Source organism: Colletes gigas, unplaced genomic scaffold (genome assembly GCF_013123115.1).
Source record: "Colletes gigas isolate AHSC1104 unplaced genomic scaffold, ASM1312311v1 Colletes_gigas_Sc00029, whole genome shotgun sequence".
NCBI lineage: Eukaryota > Metazoa > Arthropoda > Insecta > Hymenoptera > Colletidae > Colletes > Colletes gigas.
The window spans coordinates 1,302,734-1,330,097 of record NW_025106658.1 but is presented as its reverse complement, the minus strand read 5'-3'; the positions used below and the strand labels follow the sequence as shown (position 1 = coordinate 1,330,097).

Sequence of the window (27,364 nt, the reverse complement as noted above, 5' to 3'; positions counted from 1 at the left end):
ATCAAGTTTTCCTAAGCATTGTTCTTCGCAAAACTCCTTTTGACTCTTGTTCTGTCGTATAATTATCAAGAAGAAAATTCTGACGTCAGAGATAGGTACAATGAACGAGAAAATCGTCGACTACCTGGCCCTTGTTTTGTTTTGATGCCCCTAGATAGAAAGAGAAGACCAAACAGACATTCCAAGATCCTAATCCCTCGCCAAAGTCGAACTGTGTTTACAGCAGTCAATATTGTTTCGACCGTGAACGCGCTAGGAACCGTTTCTCTGTGAATTTTTCTCGCGATTAGCTACTTCTATATCGAAATTATATTTAGAGCAGTGAAATAATACTCTTTATCCATTAATTATTAAATTTTTATACTTCTACTCTACTTTGAATACTACCAAGGCGAATACGAGCATCTATATCACATCCAATGTACGTAAATATCAAATTTCATTAATTTTAGCTTATTTATTTATTAGCTACTGCTGTATCGAAATTATATTTAGAGTTTGAGCAAAATAGCAGTGAAATAATACTCTTTATTCATTGATTACTAAATTTTTATACTTCTACTCTACTTTGAATACTACCAAGGCGAATACAAGCATCTATATCACATCCAATATACGTAAATATCAAGTTTCATTAATTTTAGCTTATTTAACTTGAAGAATTCTTTGATAACACTTTTTATTATAATTCTCAAATAACAATTCTAATATTTCGTTTATATCTGGTCGATTCTCGTTATCGAAACACGGATTAAACTCGTATGTCTCGTATGTACTCCTCGATCATGTTCGTTGTTATTCTTCGCTCGTTTTTTTTACTTTTTTTATATTTTTTTGGTCGCGTTTCCATTTCCACGGAGATACACGCGCGGGGGGAAAAAACATTCTCGTTATGGTCGAGTAAATTGTCGGAATTGCCGATAAAATAAACTTTTCCTTAATTTTGGATCCTTGCCAAGTTACTTGCTCCCTCTTTTGTTGCTTTTGTTTTCTCGCTGAATTATTTCTGTGGATATCTGTCGTTAATTTCAAATCTCGAAAGACACAACTATTTCAGTTTTAACGAAGAAACATTTGTATCTTCCTTAGAAATCTCAGTTCGTTTTCAAGCTGCATTTAAAGCAAAATTTCCGAATAGTTTCAAATAACGAGCACGAACTTTCGATACGTTATTTGTTCGATAGAAGTTGCAGAGTTCGAGACACGCTAAGTTCCTCCCGTTGAACAAACAACAAATAACAGTTTATCCGAATGACTTTTAAATCAAATGAACGCCGCGAGTAAATCATTCCAGAGTTTCTATTCGTGTGCATAGTCTCGCCCGTAAATTCTGTCAGTGGAATTCAAAGTAACATACCGTAGATAAATTTAAACTTGCAAAACTGGCGACGCAGTCGATGTAAAGCTGTTGGCTCGTGGAACTTTAGAGATCTTCCAGCAAGATGCTGCGCCCACTCCGCGAAGAGAAAACGATACAACTTTGTTTTAGAAATCAAACGTCGAGGCTAAAGATTAGACTCTTGGAAGCTCAGATTTAAATTCAAATGATACTCTAAGGTAGTCGAAACAACAGAAGTGCAACAGAAGTTCAATAAATCGAACACAAATGAAAATTTCATTCTAATAATAAAATTTTCCAGTTTAATTAGACTCTATTGCACTGTTCGCTTGATATAAGCGTTCGAGTATAGCGAAGTCATGTATAATAATGCCCATTTCTGTTTGTCAGCCTCTTTTTTCCACGGACAATCGTCTGACAAAGCTACCAGTCATTTCTCATCACACGGTTCGACAAATATCACGATGAAAATCGACCTGTTGACGCAGAGACGCAAGAAACGCAAGCTGCCAGGGGTGATTTCCGGTGCTCTGCGCCAATTTCTCGATTCCTCCGTTCCTAGTAGCCTCGTTGCATCCTCTCCACGAACTTCGAATAAATATCCGGCCGTAGGAAAAGTCTCGCGGCGAAAACTTCCAAGGTTCGTGCTCCTTTTTTCCTCTCCCCCCCCCAGCACGCTCACCCGGAAAACTCTGAACTTCCAGTTTCCCTCGTTCGCTTTTATTAAAATCAAGACCCTAGAGCAAACACCGAAACTTTTATACTTACGTGAAATTGTCACCCTAATCAAAACACCGACTTCTTCCCCCTCTTCCTTCTCTTCCACCCCGAGGAATTCCAGGGTAGTTAAATTACCCTAACGTTACAATTTTACTTTTTAATTATTCGCAATTTAAATCAAGGATCAAATGACAGTTTTTAAAATATTTAGAATTTTTATTATACATCGATTTCTTAGCGCCATTTTGAGTTTTCTTATAGGATATGTAATTTTTCAGGTAATTTTCCTTTTTAATTATTCAAAATTTAAATCAAGGATCAAATGACAGTTTTTAAAATATTTAGAATTTTTAATATACTACGATTTCTTAGCGCCATTTTGACTTTTCTTATGGGATATGTAATTTTTCAGTATTCAGGTCTATTTTCAGGTAATTTTCCGTTTTAATTATTCAAAATTTAAATCAAGGATTGATCAAATGACAATTTTTAAAATATTGTTTAGAATTTTTAATATACAACGATATCTTAGCGCCATTTTGACTTTTTTTATAGTATACGTAATTTTCCAGTATTCAAGTCTATTTTTATTATTTAATTATACGACTGGTGAATCAGAAACTTGGATTATTTATGAAACAAAATTCACTTTCAAAAGTTTCTAATCTTCTATTCAATGAAAATTACAAAATTTCATCGTAGTAAAATACTAAGCACCTGTACACATTTAGATTAGAATTATTGAATATTATTATACAATATAAGCTTCAAAACAACACTTTCAAGTGTTTCTTATCTTCTATTCAATGAAAATTACAAAATTTCGACGTAGTAAAATACTAAACACCTGTGGACATTTAGATTAGAATTATTGAATATTATTATACAATATAAGCTTCAAAACAACACTTTCAAGTGTTTCTTATCTTCTATTCAATGAAAATTACAAAATTTCGACGTAGTAAAATACTAACAGGTACCTGTGCAGATTTAGATTAGAATTATTGAATATTATTATACAATATAAGCTTCAAAACACAACATTCTCCACATATAATTCGAACGTTAGGTAGGAATGAGTATACATGAAGTATCGATAAGAGCAAATAACATTTTTTTCTTGTATTTTGAGAATATATCAATTTTAGAATTTTCCTAAGCTCCCAAGTGATCCAGAAAATTTCTAAAATATATATGAGTCAGTCAATCATTTTTCTAAGATTTCTAAGTTGACCAAAGTTTCTTTGGGCATCCCTATGCTTAAAATTATCAAATATTAAATTCGATCGAGGCCAATATCGACCAATTTTTTTCTTGTATTTTGAGAATATATCAATTTTAGAATTTTCCTAAGCTCCCAAGTGATCCAGAAAATTTCTAAAATATATATGAGTCAGTCAATCATTTTTCTAAGATTTCTAAGTTGACCAAAGTTTCTTTGGGCATCCCTATGCTTAAAATTATCAAATATTAAATTCGATCGAGGCCAATATCGACCAATTTTTTTCTTGTATTTTGAGAATATATCAATTTTAGAATTTTCCTAAGCTCCCAAGTGATCCAGAAAATTTCTAAAATATATATGAGTCAGTCAATCATTTTTCTAAGATTTCTAAGTTGACCAAAGTTTCTTTGGGCATCCCTATGCTTAAAATTATCAAATATTAAATTCGATCGAGGCCAATATCGACCAATTTTTTTCTTGTATTTTGAGAATATATCAATTTTAGAATTTTCCTAAGCTCCCAACTGATCCAGAGAATTTCTAAAATATTTATGAGTCAGTCAAGCATTTTTCTAAGATTTCTAAGTTGACCAAAGTTTCTTTGGGCATCCCTATGCTTAAAATTATCAAATATTAAATTCGATCGAGGCCAATATCGACCAATTTTTTTCTTGTATTTTGAGAATATATCAATTTTAGAATTTTCCTAAGCTCCCAAGTGATCCAGAAAATTTCTAAAATATATATGAGTCAGTCAATCATTTTTCTAAGATTTCTAAGTTGACCAAAGTTTCTTTGGGCATCCCTATGCTTAAAATTATCAAATATTAAATTCGATCGAGGCTAATATCGACCAATGGACGTTCGAGGATCTACAGAAACGGCCACTCACATCGATCAGCTTTCAAATGCATCGCGTGTAACGTTATCCCATTGATTTCTCGCGATATCCATTCTCCCAATCGCGTTGCACCGCCTATTAAATCAATCTCCGTTAATTAATCGATCGTGGGCCCCCCCCCCGTGATCCTGTGTCATTACAAAATGTTGGAAACTCGAACGATAACCAGCGTGAATGGACGAAGATGTCGTTTCGAAACGGCTCGCTGGACGCGAAATCAGGCGAGTACGTTTGACGTTGCAGTGTAATTGTTTGATAGGGATGATCAGCCAGCCAATCGGAGGGTATTAATATATTCCCACGGCAAACAATCGTCGAAAATGTTTGCGCGAGAATTCAACGACCTTTAAGCCGGTTATTTGCACGACAGACGCAAGGAATTGTCTCTGATTGAATTTGAAAGCTGCAATACGAATTACGTGCTATTTTAATTTTTTTTTTTTAGGTTAAACCCTTTGGAGAATGTGTCATCCACATATGTGAAAACTGAGATAATTCTCAAGTTGAAATGTCAAAGGGGGAAAAAAATTTGAATAGGAATCGCGAGTTTTAATAAATTTCAAGCTATGCAGTGCTCAATCGTCTGAAATGACGATTTTTCATGTTTCTGTCCCCGTAAAAAATTTGAATGCGTGGAAATAATTTGAATCGATGATACAGAAACTTGGTGACGAAACGATTCACAGAGATTTAAATCGTTTGTTGGGGAATTTAACGAAGATCTAGTGAGTTTGAGACGTATCGGTAGTTTTCGAACATTTTCCAAACCCCGAACGATCGATGAATGGTGGAGGGTTTCGATCGAGAGAAGATCGGTGGTCGTGCATAAAATTCGGTGCATAGAAAGCAGGCTTAATTTGATCTTATCTAGGAGTCGGTGAGGAAACGAAGAAACGAAACAAGGCGCGGTGGTTTGCCAGCCATATAAATTACGTCCAGGACGTCGCCCGATGTAAATGCAATACAAATTGGACCCGGGCCACTTATTATTATTCATTGGGGACATTTGTTAGCTTATCTGACGGCTCTCCGACTCTCTTCTCCGCTTCTCGTTCCGCTTCACTTTTTCCAGTCCGGCGGTCGCGTTGCATCCAGATTCGATCGTCGGGGTACTTTGGAACGCGAGTTTTGTTGATTATTACTTGTTAAACGCCCTCGTTAAAGGTAGCTGAGATGCATTTCAATCGCGTACATTTGCAAACGGCCACGACGCGTACGAAATTGTAACTTTACGACCTCCTTCGCGGGACGTTTTCCATCAGCGTAATGTTTTTTGAGCACACGATTATTTATTAACGAGTCGGTTTTTCCACGTCATCGTTTATCAGATTTAAATAACGTTAAAATAAGCGAGACTTTTCGCTGTTTTTATTCAACGAATTACAAGGATTTCTGTTTACCAGTATATAAAAATTTGATCAGTTTTACAGTCGACGGCGCAAACAATATTTTTCTGATTTATTATATCAGAGATAATGGGGCTCGAAATCGGTGAACGCAATTTTTGATAATAACAGCGGCGAGCTCTGAAACATGAGAACGAAAAACAATTTGAAACATTGTAACTGGGACACACGATGCTTCTGCGAGTTTTAACGAAACTAAAACAGAATATTCACACATGTTAAAACGTTGGATGGCCTGATCTTTCTTTCCTTGTTTACATCGACATTTTTAACGAACTCTCCATGCACAGATTTACTGTCGATATATATTCTAATAAATCAGAATGTTTTCAAGATGACTTATATTAATATTGAATGAAAAATACGGAATACAGGAATTTGTTAAATTTTCAGGCGTTTAAAATTCTGAAACCAGATAATAAATATTCGAAAGGGTCGAAGACGAAATCCTGGAATCTCAGTTAACCGTATTTAAAATTTTAAAACGCGAACGCGAAAGTCACTCTAACTCTAATTTTCTTTTCGATGGGATAGGTGTCTTTTGGACAGAAATCTTGAATTTCGGACGTCAGAAAACACATTAAAATAGCATTAAAACACATACAATATTATCCATATAATTAAAGAAAAAATAATCTTTTTTCACAGATAAAAATTGCTAACTTTTGACCTCCAAAATACAGAATTTTCAACCGATTTTGTACGTTTCCATTTCGATCTTGTTTTCAGAAATAAAATACGTTCGAGCATTAATTTGATGTTTTTTATGATGAGAAATATATTCTGGTAAATATTGAACGAATTTAAAAATGTTCCGTGGCTGCAAAAAATTGAAACTTTGTACAAAAATGTATTTTTTAAAAGCGAATTATTTAAACAAAACTTACACATTTCAGTCGAGTATTGCTATAATTTTATTAACAAAGGATGGAAACGTTTTTGAATTAGCGTGAGTTTGAAGGTATTAGGAACAGTCGGGGGGTGATTGCGGTGGCGTCGCGACGCTCAGCGCGCCTCGAATAGCCGAACAGCGTCGTACGAGGTCAATGAAGTTAATTATGCCTGTATAATCCGCGAACAAACGTAGAATTCTGTTCCCTCGCGCGACAATACCGATTACAGGACAAATTGCCTCGTCGTGCGATGCAACGTCTTAATCGTGACCGTGTGCACGTCGAAATTAACCCTTTTGGTTCTCCACCGGAACGACGAATGCATTCTTGTAACGAGAAGGCGCGTTTGAGAACGTTTACCACGGTTTCAAGCAGAAGCTGAAGCTGAAACGTTCTCCAACAGCCATATTTGCTATTCTCTGGAGTGCTTTACGAGTCAAACAATATTTCATGCACTTCTATTTTAATTTCGATTATTTTTGTCCACATATTCTTCATCAAAATACGCGTCGTTTGTAATAATTCATACTCCAACGCGTCAACGTGTAAAAGTATTTACTAATAATTCAAATTAGGTGTTTCTCAACCTTCCGTTTAACGAATTCTTGCATCAAGACTTGGGTTTTCGTCCTTCCTAGAGACTATAAGCCTTTGATCACGCGAATTCTGACGAATTGGCCTCGTCGAACGCGTCAACGTATAAAAGTGTTTATCAATAATTCAAATTAGGTGTTTCTCAACCTTCCGTTTAACGAATTCTTGCATCAAGACTTAGGTTTTCGTCCTTTCCAGAGACTATAACCCTTTGATCACGCGAATTCTGACGAATTGGCCTCGTCGAACGCGTCAACGTATAAAAGTGTTTATCAATAATTCAAATTAGGTGTTTCTCAACCTTCTGTTTAACGAATTCTTGCATCAAGACTTAGGTTTTCGTCCTTCCTAGAGACTATAAGCCTTTGATCACGCGAATTCTGACGAATTGGCCTCGTCGAACGCGTCAACGTATAAAAGTGTTTATCAATAATTCAAATTAGGTGTTTCTCAACCTTCTGTTTAACGAATTCTTGCATCAAGACTTAGGTTTTCGTCCTTCCTAGAGACTATAAGCCTTTGATCACGCGAATTCTGACGAATTGGCCTCGTCGAACGCGTCAACGTGTAAAAGTGTTCACTAATAATTCAAATTAGGTGTTTCTCAACCTTCCGTTTAACGAATTCTTGCATCAAGACTTAGGTTTTCGTCCTTTCCAGAGACTATAACCCTTTGATCACGCGAATTCTGACGAATTGGCCTCGTCGAACGCGTCAACGTATAAAAGTGTTTATCAATAATTCAAATTAGGTGTTTCTCAACCTTCTGTTTAACGAATTCTTGCATCAAGACTTAGGTTTTCGTCCTTCCTAGAGACTATAAGCCTTTGATCACGCGAATTCTGACGAATTGGCCTCGTCGAACGCGTCAACGTATAAAAGTGTTTATCAATAATTCAAATTAGGTGTTTCTCAACCTTCTGTTTAACGAATTCTTGCATCAAGACTTAGGTTTTCGTCCTTTCCAGAGACTATAACCCTTTGATCACGCGAATTCTGACGAATTGGCCTCGTCGATCGCGTCCATAAGAATATCTTTCGACGAAGAAACATCTAAGAATCTAAAGATGGAGTTTTCTAGGGGGAATTAAGTGGGCCAGAGTGGTTTATCCCCTTGTTCCCCGCGTCAAGAAGTTTGAGGGTACTCGACAACTTACCACCAAGGGCCAAATAATGGCGACCAGAGCAGAGCATCTTTTAGCGTTACAAGTCGAAGTTATCCAAACTTCTGATCAAACTTGCGATATTTTTACCGCGCTGAGTAACGATCCACAACGTTTATTTATTACTCCCGGCTACCAGAAACAGAAACACTGTCCTTTCTATTTGCTGGAGCTCTCGTTAAGAACACTGAGAGTCTTTGATCTGCATCTTTGTGGAGCATCGAGATTGCTTAACGAGATTCATTTACGCCTCGATCAACAACGATCCCTTTAATACCGTGGAGGATAATGTGGTTCCAGTTTCTCAGCAAAGGCTGCAGAAATTATTCCAAAAGGATGTAACAAAATTGATTCAGATTTCTCCGTCTTTGCATCCTTTAGTCGCTTTTTGTCGGAGAAAATTGTTAAAAAATGTAACTTACTATGGCAATGTCGGCTAAATGGTTAAACAAAATAGTCAGGAATCGTTCTATGGATGTCAAACTGGTTTTACTTGGGAAAGATTCGAATATTTCTCCGACCAACAAATCGTCGTTTCTCCGTCTTTGCATCGTTTAGTCGCTTTCTGTCGGAGAAAATTGTTAAAAAATGTAACTTACTATGGCAATGTCGGCTAAATGGTTAAACAAAATAGTCAGGAATCGTTCTATAGATGTCAAACTGGTTTTACTTGGGAAAGATTCGAATATTTCTCCGACCAACGAATCGTCGTTTCTCCGTCTTTGCATCGTTTAGTCGCTTTCTGTCGGAGAAAATTGTTAAAAAATGTAACTTACTATGGCAATATTAGCTAAATGGTTAAACAAAATAGTCAGGAGTCGTCCAATGGATGACAAACTGGTTTCACTTGGGAAAGATTCGAATATTTCTCGTTCGTAGAACCTGTTGACGCAATTTCGATTTACTCTAAACAAATGTAATTTTACATATTTCTAATTCAACTGAAACACGTAAAAACCATGTTATTAGTGGCTAAACGATAGAAAACAATCCCCGGTGAATTCTCTATCGAGAAAATCCATAATTCTGCTTCCCAGGCGCTCTCGATTAATTTCGAAACGCGATTCTTTCCCGAAAATTCACGGATCGGATCGCCCAGCTCGTTCTTGTCGGTTTTCCACGCTTTTCGCGAAGTTAATTACGCGTGTAGACGCGGGAACAAAGCGTGTGTTCTCGTCTGGCACGTTCGAAAACCGCGGAAACAGCTCGTGAATGGAAGAAGCACGCGTTTTGCGTACGGATGGAAGCAATTTCCATGGTCAAACTGAATAATTTCCGGGTGGTCCTCTGCCCCGGAATCTTTCCTCGCATTTCCTTGCATGCAAAACGAGGGGACTTTCCCGAAATCGAAAAGGGCTGTATCTATAAATCACTGAGGAATTGATTTTATCTTTGTGTTATGGGTTTTAGAAATCCAATGAATAACGAGACGAATGGAAGAACGAATGAACGATGAGTGTTAGAGGATGTAAGAAAGAGTGTTAGAGTAAGAAAGATTAAGTTAGACAGAATAGCACGAGAAAGAGAGGTTCATCATCATCATTTTCATTTTCATTTTCATTTTATTTTGCTCCTTTTTCCCTCAAAATTTGCGTTGCTATTTACAATTTCTCGTGATATCTAGAGATATGAAAAATCTGTAATTCATGCTATTTACGAACGAAATGATCAATTAAGCGAAGAAAGAGTACACATATATCGGGTTTGGTTTGCTCGAAGAACGTCCTGCGGGCGTTTAAACCGCTCCATTATGCAAATGGTATAAAAACTAGTCGAATTCAGCGCGAAACGTTCGCCTCAAAGCCGGGAAATCTCGTTCTTGGAACTTTCGCGTTGTTCCTTGAGCATCGAGCTATCGAACGATTCGAAAGAGATCGTGGCCCTCGTGAGAGTGCATACCTTAATCGCATTATCCTTTCTAACGGAAGGTCCGTTCCCCTCTTTCACGATGTTATCCGAAAGGGGAGCCCTCGCTAATTAAAGTAACTCCGTACGTGCCGCGCTTGCGCCTCGCTTGCATAATACACGTTCCGCGTACGAATTCTGCCCGAAGAAGTATCTGCACTGATAATTGGAATGTTTAATGACTCGCTATCGGAACACGAACAACGGATAACGGAAGTTCTCGAAATATTAGCGATCGAGGTTTGGACGATGAATGGTCCCATTTGAAAATTCAAGCATTTCGTAAGAAACTAGATTAATTTTAAATATAAATTGTAATAATACTGTTTAATATTTAAATTACCCTCGTCTCTTGTCTCTAGATCAAAGATGGTGGCAAGATTTCAAGTATTTTAGTGCCCAATATCGTGTAAAACAAAGATACATTTGAGGCGAGCGTTATCGCAATTTATGGGCATTCTTGGAGGATGATTTCCCTTTTACTCCGTTGGGGGCCAGACGGTAATGCTCTGCCTGTCATAATAAAGGAGCTCGGCTGAAATACGAAAGAGAAATTCCACCAATGTCTTTGATAGTTCCGAAGAGACATTCCATACGGGACACTGTGTACAAATTATTAGTTTTGAAAACTTTTTTTCTGCGAATCATTAATTCGTAAGATCTACCACAGTCGTGTGATCAATCTTTTTGATAGAAGATGCGATAAAAGTGGCGAAAGAGTATTATTTGGAGTTGTAATTTATCAGAACTAGATTTCCTGTCGTTAGAAATCGTAACATCCTTTGATTTTCGTGTCATTGACAGCGGAGATATTCAAAATGAACACCTTGTACGTGGCGGAGCAGAGACCAAACGATAAAAGGGCGTGGAGACATGTTTATGTTTCGTAAGTCCGTGGAAGAGATTTAGAAACATGTTTATGTCGTCGGTGCGACCGTAATTTCTTTATTTTTCTCAGGGAGAAACGGATTTCTTGATTTATCGTTTAACCTAATAATTTACGCTCAAATAATACAGAGCTATAAAATTCTTCTTTTTTTTTTGGGGATAACATTCCTATACGATTATTCTTCTAAGCCCTGCCTTTTCCATTGTCGCTATTTTGTGTCGTTGCTATGCAGAGGGACGAACGAATAAGTCTCGTGCATAAAATATGGTTTTAATCATTTCTCCGGTCTTGATCGCTCGGTGGATTTCGATCTATCTGGCCTGATACGGTCCACATTACGCCCGGTTAATCGAAGTCCCGCTGTATACAAATCGGTGCATGATTCCTCCTGTACGATGGATGAGAATCAGTACCATTAATATTCATTGAGCCTCGCGCGAGCACCGATGCACTACCATCTTCCCATAAATACTTTTAATTCGTTGCTTTCACCGGTCGAAATAGTTTTTAGCGCTCGACGAATCAACGTTCGATATCTGATAACACCAGAACCATCCAAAGCAGTCAAAATGTCATAATTTCCTATAAGGGAATGAATATACACCTATTTCCATTGCATTATACATTTATCATTGTAATTTCTTTGGTTCAAATAGTGACAGCATAATTGTTGATAGTTCTAGTGTTGAGAATACCAATTACTAAGATCTCTGCATATTTTAACTTTATAATTTCATAGAAAGAATGCAAAAATTGTCGTTATTGATTGAGTGTATGGGAATTCGAAATTAATAACTCCTAAATTATTCAATTTTCGACCTAAGACCTCTAATACTGTTTTAAAGAGGACACAAAAATGCATAGATTTATGATAAAAAAAAATACAATTTTAATAAAAAAAATTGAGATGATCTTAACTTTTTGTTGAATAAATTTTTGTGAATTTTTCCGTTTACAATTTGTTGTCATATGATTACCAAGTAACTTTCATTAGAAAATTACATGGAATGTAGGATCAAAGGATAAGAAATTAACACTTCTTTGAATTTTTTCTTTAAATATATTTTTTAAATCAATTATATATTGTATTATGTCTACATCTGAATCAGAGTCAGTATTCGTATCAATTATTATATATTTTTTCGATTTGAGCAGTTAAAATTGATTTGCATACGAAGTTTAACGTGTCACCAATTAATCTACGAAAAATCATAGAGATACTTTGAGATACTGTTTTAAAACTCAAGTCAAAGTTGATAAAAATTTACCATAAAAAAATTGAGAGAAACTGTTGATATTATAAGAAAGTTATTCTGCAATTTAAAATGTCTTAAAATACTAAACGTAACTTACAAAAATCAAATTAATTAGATGAAGATTGCACCTGAAAAAGAACTGAAATTTCAAGTATTAATTTTGACAACAAATTGTAAAATTCTCTACAAACTGTGGGTAGTAATCTAGGTTCCTTTGTTAGTATTTTAAGATGTAATAGGCGATGAATTTTAGAGTTCAGTTTGTTTACTTTTGTCTATTGCTCGTGAAAGGGATCTCGACGCGTTGGGGCGTCCGTTTGAAGTCCGATATTCCCCTGAAAGATCCAATCCCGCGGAAATCAGCCCCCCCCCGCGAGCAATCTCGTGAAAAACTCAAACACGCTCGCGGGAGGCAAGTTCCCCGGTAAAAAAGAACCGTAACTTTTAATTGCGAAATCCCCGGGGCGCGAACTTCTTCCCTCGAACTTGCCGCGCCAACCCTTTCGCATTCAAATTCGGTGGATGCGTCCGGGGCAAGTTTCTAGACGGAAGAAGTCGCCCGGGCTGCTCGCGGCCCCCTCGAACTTCGATTAAATCGGGAGAATCGAAATCGTGGCGAGACGGATCGAGAGACGACCGTAATTGGCCCTCCTCGCTCTCTTGTGCCGTCGATCCTCGGCTCCCTTGGCCCTTCACGTGGCCCGACGAGTCGTTAATCTTCCCCGAGATATACTTGATCATTGCACGCCTCACTACGTCTTCGTTTACGTCGAAAGGGATCGAGTGCCGACAATTTCCCGTTTCCACTCTGCCATTTCTGCGTTCCGCGCGCCCTTAAGGAGCAAAGAATGCCCGAGAGGGGTCGCCTTGACTGAGAGAACGCCGTGGAAAGAGAGACGGAAAGACACACGGAGGAGCCGATCAGAGAGCCTCTTCTTATTCTTCGGCAGGCTGCGTGCAACGCGAGAGAAGCCGGAGAAAGACTTCTCCGGTGGGGATTAGCAATCTATTCGCTAGCTGGATTCGCAGGCTGGGAAATCTGGATTTCGAACGACGTACTCGCGGCACCTTAACGACCGGTTGCTTTCAATTTAGAGTCCTTTTAATGGAACGACACTCTGCATTCGAGATCCCTTCCAAATCATTGCAGCAGTTATTTTTGTAATAAGTAGTTCTAGGAGAAGTAATTCAATATTGACATTATACAGGGTGTTTGGCCATCTCTGGGAACAATTTTAATGGGAGATTCTAGAGGCCAAAAAAGGCAAAAATGAAGAATAACAATTTCTTGATTGAGGGTTCGTTAGAAAGTTATTAAAAAATTTCAAATCGTTCTGGAAAAATTATTCTCGGTTGCAGGAGTCAATTACAATCATTTTCGGTGAATAGACACACCCTCGAAATCCTACCCAGTTTTGAGAAAAAAATTCGAGGAGTGATATTTTTCGACAAAATTAAAAAATTTTAAATCGTTCTAAAAAAATTATTTTTGATTGCAGGGGTTAATTATAATCATTTTTGGTAAATATACATACCCCCGAATTCCTACGCACTTTTGAGAAAAAAATTCGAGAATGTGTGAAATTTTTTGGCGAAATTCAAAAATTTCAAATCGTTCTGAAAAAATTATTTTTGGTTGTAGGAATCAATTATAATCATTTTTGGTCAATAGATATATCCCCGAATTCCTAACCATTTTCGAGAAAAAAATTCCTTACCGAAAATCTTATGTGAGACTAGAAATGTCATTCGAAAATTTCATGCGATTCTTTAAAACGCCATAACTTCTGAACGGATTTGAGGATTTTAATGTTTAAAAAAGCAAACTACGCGTATTTTAGTGGAGAATATGTGCAAATCGCAAAAATATTCAAAAAATTGGTTTTTAACCCCGTAAAATTACAAAAACCCCATAAAAATGGCCCAATTTTCGAACGGCCATAACTCCTATAATAGTGAATATATTGGATTGAAATTTTGGGAGGAAGTAGAGCTCATGGATACCTGTAAAAAAGTATCAAGCAACTTTTCTGTAAAGCGTCAAACAAAATGACTAAAAATCGAAAACGAATTTCTAAGAAAAATCGACAGGGGGTATATTTCGTCGAAAATGAAAAGTTTCAAATCATTCTGGAAAAATTATTTTCGGCTCCGGGGGTCAATTACAATCATTTTCGGTGAATAGACCAACCCCCGAAATCGTACGCATTTTCGAGAAAAAAATTCGAGAAGGTATGCAATTTTTAGACGAAATTCAAAAATTTCAAATCGTTTTTAAAAAATTATATTTAGTTACAGGGGTCAATTACAATCATTTTCGGTGAATACACCAACCCCCGAAATCGTACGCATTTTCGAGAAAAAAATTCGAGTAGGTACTGTGATTTTTAGACAAAATTAAAAAATTTCAAATCGTTTAAAAAAAATTATATTTAGCTCCGGGGGTCAATTTCAAGCATTTTTGGTGAATAGACACACCCTCGAAATCCTACCCACTTTCCAGAAAAAAATTCGAGAAAGTATGCAATTTTTCGACAAAATTCAAAAATTTCAAATCGTTTTAAAAAAATTATATTTAGCTCCGGGGGTCAATTTCAAGCATTTTTGGTGAATAGACACACCCTCGAAATCCTACCCACTTTCCAGAAAAAAATTCGAGAATGTATGCAATTTTTCGACAAAATTCAAAAATTTCAAATCGTTTTAAAAAAAATTATATTTGGTTACAGGGGTCAATTGCAATCATTTTCGGTGAATAGACACATCCTCGAATTCCTACGTACTTTCGAGAAAAAAAATACTTTATCGAAAATATACTGTGTGGCTGTAAACATTGGATGTAAAGTCTAAGGCCTCTAAAATCTCGCATTAAAATTTTTCCCAGGGGTAATCGAACACCCTGTATAATGAAGACGTATAATTTACCTTGTGAAAGAGCTAAAATTATTTGATAAAATGTCGATATATTACCATGTGGCCTAAAAGTTGCTCATAGAGGATTAAAAGATGCAAATGTGAAGCTTAGTTTTCATCAATAGATTCCAAACTCGAGATAAAAGAGTACACGCAAGGACACGTGTCCTTTATCAGCTGATCCATGGTAGATCTTCCCGGTTAATGCGATCAAAGTGACAGGATTTGCTTACGTAGCCTTCCGCGTCCCGTTAAACACACAGAAGCCAAGGAATCGCAAGAGGATGCCCGTTTGCCAGTTATTACACGCATGTTCTGATATTGTTCCGAAGTGGCAAAGTAGTTTCGGCTGTTCCCATTATCGTGAACACGTAATCCCGTAAAGACTAACCCATTCTCCGCGGAAACGATGTTGGCGCAGTAGGAACTTCAGATTCCGGACTTGCTATCAGCCCATGAAAACGAAGTAGTTTCTAAACGATCCTGAAGGCACGCTCGTGCCTCGCGGAACCCCCATTATGTATACTAATTTTATGGAATACAGGGTGCTCGACTCCCCGTATTCGATGTTTACTGTCCGGGAGGGGGTGCTACAGTTTAATGAAAACTCCACTTGTTTCGGCGACGTTCAGTTTGATCTGACGTTTTGCTTCGATGCAATTTCAGGTAAATCGCGATAACGTGGTATGAGGAATAAATTAATTTACCAAGGCAAGTGGTACTGGAAGTATATCACATACGAGTTACCATGAATTTTCACTTTCCAGGATTCTTCACCACTTGGAGAAAGAAAAATCTGTTATAGATAGGAATCCTGAATTTTAACTTAGAAAACTGAGTCCTCTGACAAATGGTGAAGAGTTTGGTTTAGATTCTAGCTGTCACTTTGATCACTATTTATTCTTAATCGTTATTACCCATGTTTAATTGCTACCAATAAGAAGTCGAACAGAAAGTATAGATCTCGATCCATTCGATTCTAAATTAGAAACACTTGCCTTTCGCAGTTCGTTGACTTCCCAACGAGTTCTCTTTGGAGACTCGAAAAAATCCTTCGTCATGGGGCTGGAGGAGCCCTGCTAAAAAAGGTAGAAAAATCGAGCGGGTCGAAACGCTCGAACGAAGGAGGCTCGCGCGAAAGGCACTTAGAGCCGCTGATATTAGCATATAAACTAGAAAATGTTTTATCGCGCCTCCGCGAGTGCCTCTCGGGGACGACACGGTCTTTCGCCGCGCTGCGAAATATTTATTGGCCCTTAACGATCATTAGGCAAGTCCGAAAACAAATGGGCACTCGTCCCGGGCGCGATCCCCTTTGATAGCAGGGAGCAACGGCGGTTCCCGTTCGTTTCTTCGTTACGCACGTTCCACAGGTGCCCCTCGAAGCTCACGTTCGCCTCCGACGTTTAATTTTCTTTTGTAGTCTTCGAAACATTCGTTACTGTCGAATGCGGTCAGTTTTTATGGGCCGTGTCGCGCATGTTCAATCGACGGAATGAATTGGCCCGTTGAACGGAACGGAGATTCAAGCGATTTTAATTGCACTTTTAGCTCTTGGCTAAGGGATGCAGGGACCACGATGATTCATAACACCGATCGCCCTACGTTACGAGCTATTAACACGTTCACAGCCGCGACTGTTGTTTATCGGTGGTTAAAACTTAGGCGAACGAACCCTTAGGTTAACCCTTTCGTTCTCAAGTCATTCGGGGACATTTTTTAAAATATTTTCAAATTTTACAAGGTAAGAAAGTATCGTTTGTTTTATGTAGAAAGTGTCATGTGTGGGTTGCAAAATTTGTTCATCTTTAGTATTTTTTTTTAACTGAATGTTACATGTAATGCTAGAATTTATTTTCGTGATTTATTTGACCATCCTTTGGGAATACGAAATTAATTTTTCAATCATTTTTATCGATTTTTTATGCTTTTATTACGTTCACAGTGTACATGTGTTTAAACAATGAGGTATGTGATTGTTCAAGGTTGATTAAATCGAAAAAATCGAACAGATTTTTATTTGGTAGGTTTCCTTAGCAAAGTAATTAATTTATATTAAAAATTGGCAAAATGGCGGAAGCTTAAATGAAAAATTGCAAAATTTGTTCATCTTTATTAATTTTTTTTAACTGAATGTTACATGTTACGCTGGAATTTATTTTCGTGATTTATTTGACCATCCTTTGGGAATACGAAATTAATTTTTCAATCATTTTTATCGATTTTTTATGCTTTTATTACGTCCTCAGTGTACATGTGTTTAAACACTGACGTAAGTGATTGCTCAAGACTAGATTTTTATTTGGTAGGTTTCCTGTTACCATCCTTGGCAAAGTAATTAATTTATATTAAAAATTGGCAAAATGGCGGAAGCTTAAATGAAAAATTGCAAATTTTTGTCATTTTTTCTCAATCTTTCTAATAAAATTATTTGATACACTCATTATAAAAATGTAATTTTGTTACAGATGAGAGCTGTTATTATGTGGAATAACGTGTAAAAATTTTAGAGCAATCGAAAGTATAGTTTTTGAGATTTTATTTACGCCAGTTGAGAAAGTAACATTTCGAGAGAAATGCAGTTAAAGTCTGCAAGCAAACGTCTTTTGAAACTATTATAATTCACAATATTTGACATTTATCTCTCAAAATTGAACAGTACCTTCTTAAATACTAATAATACTATTAATAATACTAATAATAATACTAACTAATAATAATCATTCCGAAAAAATGAAATAAAAAGAAAACAGTGGATGTTTTTTGAGATCTAGCATGAGACTGTCCTCTTAAATTTGACAGTACGTTCTTAAATACTAATAATACTATTAATAATACTAATAATAATACTAACTAATAATAATCATTCCGAAAAAATGAAATAAAAAGAAAACAGTGGATGTTTTTTGAGACTGTACTCTTAAACTGATTTCAGTCGAATTTTAAAGTGAAATACGACACAAAGTCGACCGAATGTCATTGTTTTAATATTTACTGGTTAATATTCATCGTCGCTTAGCTGCAACGCCTTCATTTGCATTTCAAAGTCAGATATGGTTTAAATGGGTGTCGGTGCCCTCCGTATTTACATTTACCGGCGAAAGCATAATATCCATCAGTCTATTATAGCGTCTGAGGTAATACGTTTATCAGGGCTTGACGATATAGCCAACGCTCGCGAAATTCTTGGCGCCATTGACGAGACAGCGAGGAATTATTCCTTGGCGCGTGGAATATATCGACAAGGAGTAATGGAAAATCATTATGGCTGGAATAATGGAGGGATTCCCGGAGGTTAAGATATTAAAGCATATGATTCCCCTGCTGTTACGTCAATAGTATACTGTTTACGTTCTATCTTACTTAGAAATATAAATATATCACGAGCAAAGTCTGTTTAAAATTCATTGAAATATCGTTTTTCTTGAACGGTCCAGTCGTGACACGTGACACGTGATTCCTTTGTCAAAGTTTTTATCTAAACAACAATTAATTCGAAATATTTTTCACCGAACAAATAAAAATTTATTAGCGACTTGTAAAACACAATTTTTATTCGATACTAGTAAAAAAAGCATAATATTTTGTACAGCAATTAATTTCACAGGTTACGAGACTTATTCTGAATAGCTTTATCGGTCGTTTATTACGTTTTGTTGCAAATTAAGAGCGACGCGGCATACTCGTGTATTACGCTGGTCGAGATAAAGCGAAACGCGGCGATTTTTTTCTGTGTTTCCACCGTGGAAGCGCGATTCTTTATTCAAGTCTTGCCACAGTTAGCGTTACTTTCGAGCACAATGTAGAATTATAAACTAAACCAGGGGGGCGGGGAGGAGAATCATAATTCACGAACAAGCGTCGTGCAAAGGGAACCGCAAAAAAACTGGTTCTTTTGTGAGAAGCGCGTATATCTGTTCGCATAAATCTGTCGCTTAAGTGGAGTCTCTTATTTCAGTGTACGTTGTTCGTACGCCACGATGCTTGTGTCACGGCTACGCAAATAAACTTTAAGCTCTTCCAAGGGTGGGGGAAGGGGGGGATTTTCTACAACCCTGGGTGACGCGTAAAATTACATGAAATTAAAGTTTAATAAACTAAAATAAGCATTTTTGTGTTCAATTCTATTTTATTGAAATTTTCAGGAGTTACATATGAATAGTATTAGAATCTTTCTATTGTGTTATTGGAAAAATTACTAGAAAAACACACACACTTCTCGTAAAACTAGAATTCTTGTAACGTGTTAAACAGAAACAAGATTTAGAGAAGATTTCAAGATAAATTTGATGTTTCTAAAACGATTTCTACAGGATGTTACATTTAAGTGTGATTAATGGAATATCTCATGAGTAGACTGCTGATGTTTATGCATTTATGGGAAATTTTAATCCTCAGAAAACTGCAGAATGCATTTAATATACAATAATATAAGAAATACTAGATACGAATTATTATATTTAGGGGTTGAGACAATCATCTACAAAGCTCCCATTTTATTAATTCTATTAATAAAAATGTGAATTTGCATAAAGATCCTCAGTCTACTCATGAGGTATCGAAGGTATCAAAAAAGTGTTTTTACAAAAATTTTACTTAAACTTGCTTTCTAATGTTTTCAATTTCAATTCGAATGTATAGATTCTAAATTCAAGCAACAAAAGAGTTGTTTTTAAGATAATATTCTCTATTTCGAATGTTTCTATTTGAATATAGAAAGGAGAACTGCTTTCTAACGTTTTAAATTCCAGTTTGATCGCTTCATTGGTCGCGAAATTCGTGCCACGGCGGTTTATCTGCGAAACGAATTTAATTACGGCGTTTCAGCGATTGCGGCTTTGCATTTTCGCCGTTCGTTTCCCCATGTCGCGTCCGCCGTTGCACAATCAAGTATTTGCGCTGTCTATCGTATTATTTAACGCGAAATTGTTTTAACGCGGAAACTGAGAGCAACGTTTCGTCCAACGTTGAATATAGGAGTTTCTCGAGACCATAAAATATGGCGTACACGGGACCACGGATCGTAAAACGATGCTCTTTATTTGTAACGCGTGCATCAAGGAATATTTGACAAACGATTCTACGATTTTTCTCTTTATCTTGAATATTATCATCTATATGTCGGAATCCATTAAACAGTTGTTGTTCTAATTGAATGTTACTTCAGTTCGTGACAATAAAGTTATATTGGCCCTTATCGATTCTTAAATTTAATCGATGCAAAGAATGTCATCGGGAACGCAAACGTACGTCTGGTTGGCGTTGAAACTTTTGAAAGAGAAAAGAATTGAAAAAGGGTGATCAGACGGAAAGGTTGTGGGAGAAAATCAAAAATAGAAATCCTTGCAAACGACTCATTAGTTGACGTTGAGCATTCTTTCGTTCCGTTTAAGTGTTTGAGTTTATTATTTGTAGAAGTTTATTTAGTTTGAAGTTTAAAAAATATGCATATGATAACAAGACAAAGGCTTGGTCGCCCGAGAGGACCAAATGTTAACCGCCCTAGAGAAGTGGTTCAAGATTTTGTTTCTCCGACATATATAAAACTGTTGAAACACAAAATTTCGATCGAAATCATTATTTTAGTATACACGTGTCGATGGAATTCTATGTCATTAAAATCACGCGTTATATAGAAAAGTTTTGATAGAAATGTCCCATCGTGAATGTGTTACAACGGACATATTGAGTGTTATGTACTGTAGAAGCTTGATGGTTACATGGAAATGAGGATAGTGCAGGTATCGAGATTCGTGCAATGATCGAGGCAATTTAATAAGGAATTGTCCCATCGTGAATGTGTTACAACGGACATACTGAGTGTTATGTACTGTAGAAGCTTGATGGTTACATGGAAGGATAGTGCAAGTATCGAGACTCGTGCAATGATCGAGGCAATTTAATAAGGAGTTCTACCTGCACAGAATACGAGTACATATCTACATAGTTCGTGTTCTCTAGTCGTGGTTCTCTGGCCATCTGCTTTTGTGTGAAACTGAAGGCACTGGTTGCTAACCATCCCTTCGACTTATCAACACAATGTAACGGGCGCTCACGTGCGAGTATCGAAGTTGCAAGTTCTCCCATAGTGAAACAATGCCAAACAATACAGCCAGACAATTGGTACATCTGAACAAGAACTCGCGGAAATTAGTGTCGTTCAAAATCCTTTGTCATCCAAGTGAATAGATTCGTATAAAATTACACTCTTGCATCGACTGTTGGGGGGATAAGATCGGTCAAACAATACAGCCAGAGGATCTTCGTCCGGACAATTGATACATCTGAACAAGAACTCGCGGAAATTAGTGTCGTTCAGAGTCCTTTGTCGTCCAAGTGAATGGATTCGTATAAAATTACACTCTTGCATCGACTGTTCGGGGGATAAGATCGATGGAAACGCGTGTAACGTTCGATCGATCGATGTTTATTCGTCAACAAGCCCCGTCGACTCGCTTCACGGTTAGGCTTGGTCATCCTCTGGCGTGTCGCCAGCGATCTCGCGGCGTATTTTCAGGATCGTAACATAAAGCCGAAGATTTATGGCGTCGATGCGACCCGCTCGGCCGAATGTATGTTTTTCGACGCGGCCAACACCGCCTTCGGGGCGAGCCACGGAGATCGGCCATAAAATTCTGATCTACGGCTTGCACCTACCTGAGGCTTTCCGCTTACCTGTCATTTCTTCCGAGCTGAAAAGTTTTGGTGCGTGAAAGGCCAGTGTGTCCGGTGGATTTACGTCGTTGGCCATCCCCGTGAGCTCCCAGCCTTGTCTTCGGAGCCATTAACCCCTTTGCACTCGAAATTATATTCCAATTTTGTGATTCTGTTTCTTTATTTAACCCTTTGCAATTATATTTGAATTCTGTTACCAGCAGCTTCCAAGCTTCAGCCAAAAACCAAAACTTTAGCTAAAAAGTGGGGCGAATTTAAACAAATTCAATGAAATATCTGTTTTATTTACATTATTGTTCCATTTTTTAATTTTCAAGTGTATCTGTTTGGTTTGGACTCGAAAAAATGTCGAATTGAATAGAGCAACTGTAGAAGACCAAATGTGTGTATTAATATTCCTATAGTATCAATAAATATTACACGAAGCTTGCAAATCTAAATATAAATGAATTCATATATTTTTGAATATCGAGTTTAATTTTGTTAAAAGAAATTTTATCAATATATTTGCTTCATATACTAAAAATTGGCAGGTTTGCTCGACGGCCCATTAGCTCAGTTGGTTAGAGCGTCGTGCTAATAACGCGAAGGTCGCGGGTTCGATCCCCCCATGGGCCAGCTTTTTTTTTCGAAACCCAAATATTTTTCATTCACCCTAAATATCAATTATAACACATTTTTAACAAAAATACTATATCTTATTAATTTTTCACTTCGAAATGAAACGAGAAATCTACGAAAACCGAAGTAGTACATATGTACATACAAATAAATCGATCAATTTAAATGCAATTTATTATTTTTATATTAAAATCTGCTTCAACCACCCTCTGACAGATATCCAGATATCCAGGAAGAATTAAATAACAATGCACAGTTTCCAAACATTTATTTTATCAGCAGACATAAAATCCAGATCCCTTTGGCGCGATAATTTTCATGTTTTGCAACAAATAATTCTTCGAAGAGTTTATTTAATTTACAGTTTAATTGAATTGGAAATAGTTAAAAAAAAGATAATCGATCCTGCCAGGATTCGAACCTGGAATCTTCTGATCCGTAGTCAGACGCGTTATCCGTTGCGCCACAGGACCTCGTACTTCTCCGTTTCCCAGTTTCCAACTTCGTGATCCCTGTGCTTCGTAAATTTACTAATACGAAACTTTCTCGGGGAAATACGACCGGGTAAACTGTGAAATAAGCATAATAACGCTCCGTACTTTTCGTTCCGCGGGGAATTTAACGATGACTATGAAATTTTACCGTCTCGAATGTTTTAACGTCTCTGGACACACTTTTTCGATGCAACAATCGTTTCCAAATACTATTATTTTGCTCGATAGTTAAAATTGTAAAGGCATTTGAAAACTATTTGGAACCAAATCTCACTTCTGACAATAAATTCTTCACACAATAAATAAATGATGAAAGCTGTCATAAAAGACTGATAGCATTCTCTATCTATATTTATTATAAATTAATTTCTTCATATAATAAACCATCGAATAAAGTAAAATTGATTAGAACATAATTTTGAGTCCCTTATATGTTACTTGTTCGTTCGAAATGGAATAATACTCCGAAAAAAAATCGTATACCAACATTAGGGTATTTATTGCAAAGAAGAAGCTTCAATCTTCAAATTCATAGTGGTTTCAATTGTGAGAAAAATTTTTCGAAGATTTGAGAGCAACTTGAATTTTGCTTCGTAATATTTTCAATTTATCGTTCTTTTACAAATGTCAAAATATGATACGAAGGATGTAGAGCTTGAAAAATAGAAAACAGAGAGTTGGTATTTAATAGGAATAGAAACTATTTGAATAGAAAATAATACACGATGGGTGTGAAGGGTTATCGATACGAAACGTCACTCGAAAAGTTGGTCCGTGTTAACGCGGCTAAATTAGCTGGAATTTCTCGAACGGGGTAACGATTAATTATTTACGAGCTTTGCATTCCCCGAGGCCAGCTGGCGCGAATATTACACTTAAAAACTGTCGTCGATGAAACGGTACTTCCGTTTCCCCCTTTCCAGGGGGCGGTTTTCTCCCCTTTTCTCGAGCTTCAGCTGGCACGCGGCGGGGCATCGACGTCGCGATCGGGTGCCGTAGAATATTTTAAGGTTCATTAAACGCGCAATAATGAAGTCTCGACCGGCCCTCGAATAACTTCCGGCTGGTTCGTCGTTCAAACCGTCCCCCTCTTTTTACCTTTCCCCCCCCATTCCTTACCAGCTCCGTTTCGTACTTTCCGCCGTTTCCCGCGTGCTCGAAACTTTATTCGCAAAGTCTTCCGGACTTTGCGACTGGCGAAATTAAAGCCGAACTTTTCGGGAGGGGGGAAAAAATCGTGAGCCCGTTCGCCAAGTGGCCCTTCCCTTCTTTCGGAGAACAAAAGTATCTGGGGTTTTCCATTTCCAACAGGAAGTCATCCCCCTAAAATAGCGGGATCCCGACTCGATGTTATTTGCGAACGACAACCACTTTTGGCCGCGCGATCCTCCGCGATTGTTTATACAAGTAATTTGAATAATCTTGGAGACTCGTATACTTTTCATTTTTTATCCATTCGTGGAACTTTCTTCGTTTGTGTTGCTTATTTATATTATATTTATCATAAGTAGACTGTGGATGTTTATGCAAATTCACATTTTTATTAATGGAATTAATGAAACATTATTGATATACTTTAATTACTAAATATAATTATTCGTATCTCTTATATTTTTGCATATTAAATGCATTCTGTAGTTTTTTGAGGATTAAAATTTCCCATGAATGCATAAACATCCGCATAGTCTGATCATAAGTTTCAGTATTAAATCGATACGAGCTTCCGGAATATTTTCTAATACTAAATATTAGAAGATAGAGTGCGACTCGGATTCTAACATAAGTAGAAATCGTAATCCAATTATTTTGGACACTTTTAGAAAATATTCATACACCTGGAGTGACACACATAGTAGTACAGATGATAAAAGTCCAATGGAAGTTCAGTAAATCAATTAGAAATTACTGAAACTTCTCTGAGTATATAGGGTCAAAGTAAATTGCAAAATAAACATAGAAGATAGCAAAAATTATAATAGGTTTTATAGTCATCAGATAGGAGATGAAATGCCCTTTAAAATGAGCGTTTGTGCGAGTGGATAGCGTAATTAGTTCCGGAGATATAGTGATTTTAGTTTCAAGTCGATCGCGTCAAAGTAAATTGCAAAATAAACATGGAAGAAAAAATAAATTGTAATAGTTTTTATAGTCATCAGAAAGAGGATGAAATGCCCTTTAAAATGAGTGGTCGAACGAGTCGATAGCGTAATTAGTTCCGGAGATATAGCGATTTTAGTTTCAAGTCGATGCGGTGGCTAGTTTCGGAGATAGGGTTTGTTTACGTTTCGTTGCGCTCGCGCGCGTTCATTGATAACGCGCGCGTAAAATAGTAAACAGTGCGTAGTAAATTCTTGGAAATACTACGCGGAAGTAGGTCACGACAGTCACGACTCACGTGCGACAAGGAGGTCCAAGCGCGACGCGTCAGACGAAGACAGAGATAGTCAAATTAAGAAAAATTACCCCTTTACATAAATTACGATATCTCGAAAACGGTAAGTCCGATCGTCAAAAACCAAAAACCGTTTTAAAGGGGAAGGTTCACCGCTGCCAACGGTGGTTCAATAATTAAGAAAACCCTAGTAGTTTCGGAACTGCACGCGTCCAAAGTTTTACTATTTTTAATACGCGTTAATAGCCTTGTCTAACACGGGGAAGCGAGAGACAGCGGAATTTTAAAAATTAGCTTTTATATAAATTACGATATCTCGAAAACGGATAGTCCGATCGTCAAAAACCAAAAGCCATATCAAAGAGGAAGCTTTGCCACTTCTAACAATAGCTTAATTATTGATAAAATCCTAGTAGTTTCGGAACTGTACGCGTCCAAAGTTTAACTATTTTTAATACGCGTTAATAGCGTTTTCTAAGGCGGAGACTGAGAAATTGAAAAATCACCCCTTCATTTAAATTACGATATCTCGAAAACGGTAAGTCCGATCGTCAAAAACCAAAAGCCATATCAAAGAGGAAGCTTTGCCACTTCTAACAATACCTCAATAATTAATAAAATCCTAGTAGTTTCGGAACTGCACGCGTCCAAAGTTTAACTATTTTTAATACGCATTAATAGCGTTTTCTGAGGCGGAGAGCAATTTAAAAAATTACGATATCTTGAAAACGTAAAATCTGATCGCTCTAAAACAAAAACCATTTTGAAGAACAATCCCTACCACTTCTAACAGCACCTCAGTTATGAAGAAAGTAGCTTTGGAACTAAGCCTACAATTTTACTACTGTCAATACCTGTTAATAGACTTCTAAATAACAGAAATTGACTGTAATTCTAAAAATTCCGAATAAAGGATCTGACCACGACCCAGTAGTGTCAACTAGTAGTTCAACAAGTGATGTTTTTTACAAATGAACCAACAGAATAATAAAAAATAAATAATCGTCGAATTAGAGACGTTGAGAAAGACAGTATTAAGAGTTGTCGGTGCAGGGAGCGGCTAATAACGAGATCAACGATCAATCTCAGTGCGCCGGAAGCACACAATCATCCTGAAATAGATTCTCGATTCGACTCGGACTCGCCTCCGGACCCCGTTGGTCCAATTAGAAGCTAGGAAAAGCAGCCGTGCGATAAGCCGTGGCAGGAATCAAGCCGAATCGAGGGCGGTGTATCGATTTCGATGCACGCAGCGCTGGGCAAAACGCGCTGCTGCGGCCCGTAACCCCATTAAACTTTTACGATTTAAGTTTCCGTCGACGTCGAAGCGGACGTGAAGCTCTCTGCCACCAGAACGTCCCGATACCGGTTGCGCGATACGTCGATCTTGCCTCGAATAAAAACAACACGAACCCACGAGTGTCCATTTGTGGTCCAACGACAGTGAACGATGAAGTGGCAGTCACAGGTTGGACGTTATTCGGGTCATGGATTTTATGCATCCACGTAAAAAGACATACAAAGTGTCTCTCAAGTGGTGAATCCTCACGAAACGATAAATCCAGAAAATCCAAAAAATCCAGAAAAATCGACGCTCTTTCGTGAGATTATTTTCGGGAATTTTATATTATTAGAATTTATTACGATGGATAGTAAATTTATTATTTGCACAGTCACCAGTTTATTTTTTATTTTTTTACGAATAAAAATTCTCAACTTTTGAAAAATTCGAATCGCTGCGATCTAAACTCCGTCCGGAAGCATTCTCTGTACTTCTTCATTATAGATGCTATCGACGCGTGCAGATGTTCGCTTATGTCGTCTCTGTACACGACGATAAGGGAAGTTTAATCGTGTAGCTTTACAGGTGGCGTGATTGATGATTTTGGTCAATCGTAACGATATAAGCTTCACGCCCAGCGATGTTTACGGAGATACCCTAATGGACATTTCCGAGAAAAGGGAATCAGACAGGGTG

General features: G+C 37.2%; 1 protein-coding gene and 2 non-coding genes across 3 annotated transcripts in view; 2 read left to right on the top strand and 1 right to left on the bottom strand.

Annotated features, from left to right (window-relative positions):
* Positions 1 to 27,364, top strand: part of LOC122401899 (mannosyl-oligosaccharide 1,2-alpha-mannosidase IA-like) — a 667,988-nt gene that overhangs the window by 163,277 nt on the left and 477,347 nt on the right. The gene's annotated exons all lie outside the window — the stretch shown is intronic.
* Positions 22,424 to 22,497, top strand: Trnai-aau. The gene has a single exon. It is a non-coding gene; the product is annotated as a tRNA-Ile (tRNA).
* Positions 22,901 to 22,973, bottom strand: Trnar-acg. Its single transcript has one exon. It is a non-coding gene; the product is annotated as a tRNA-Arg (tRNA).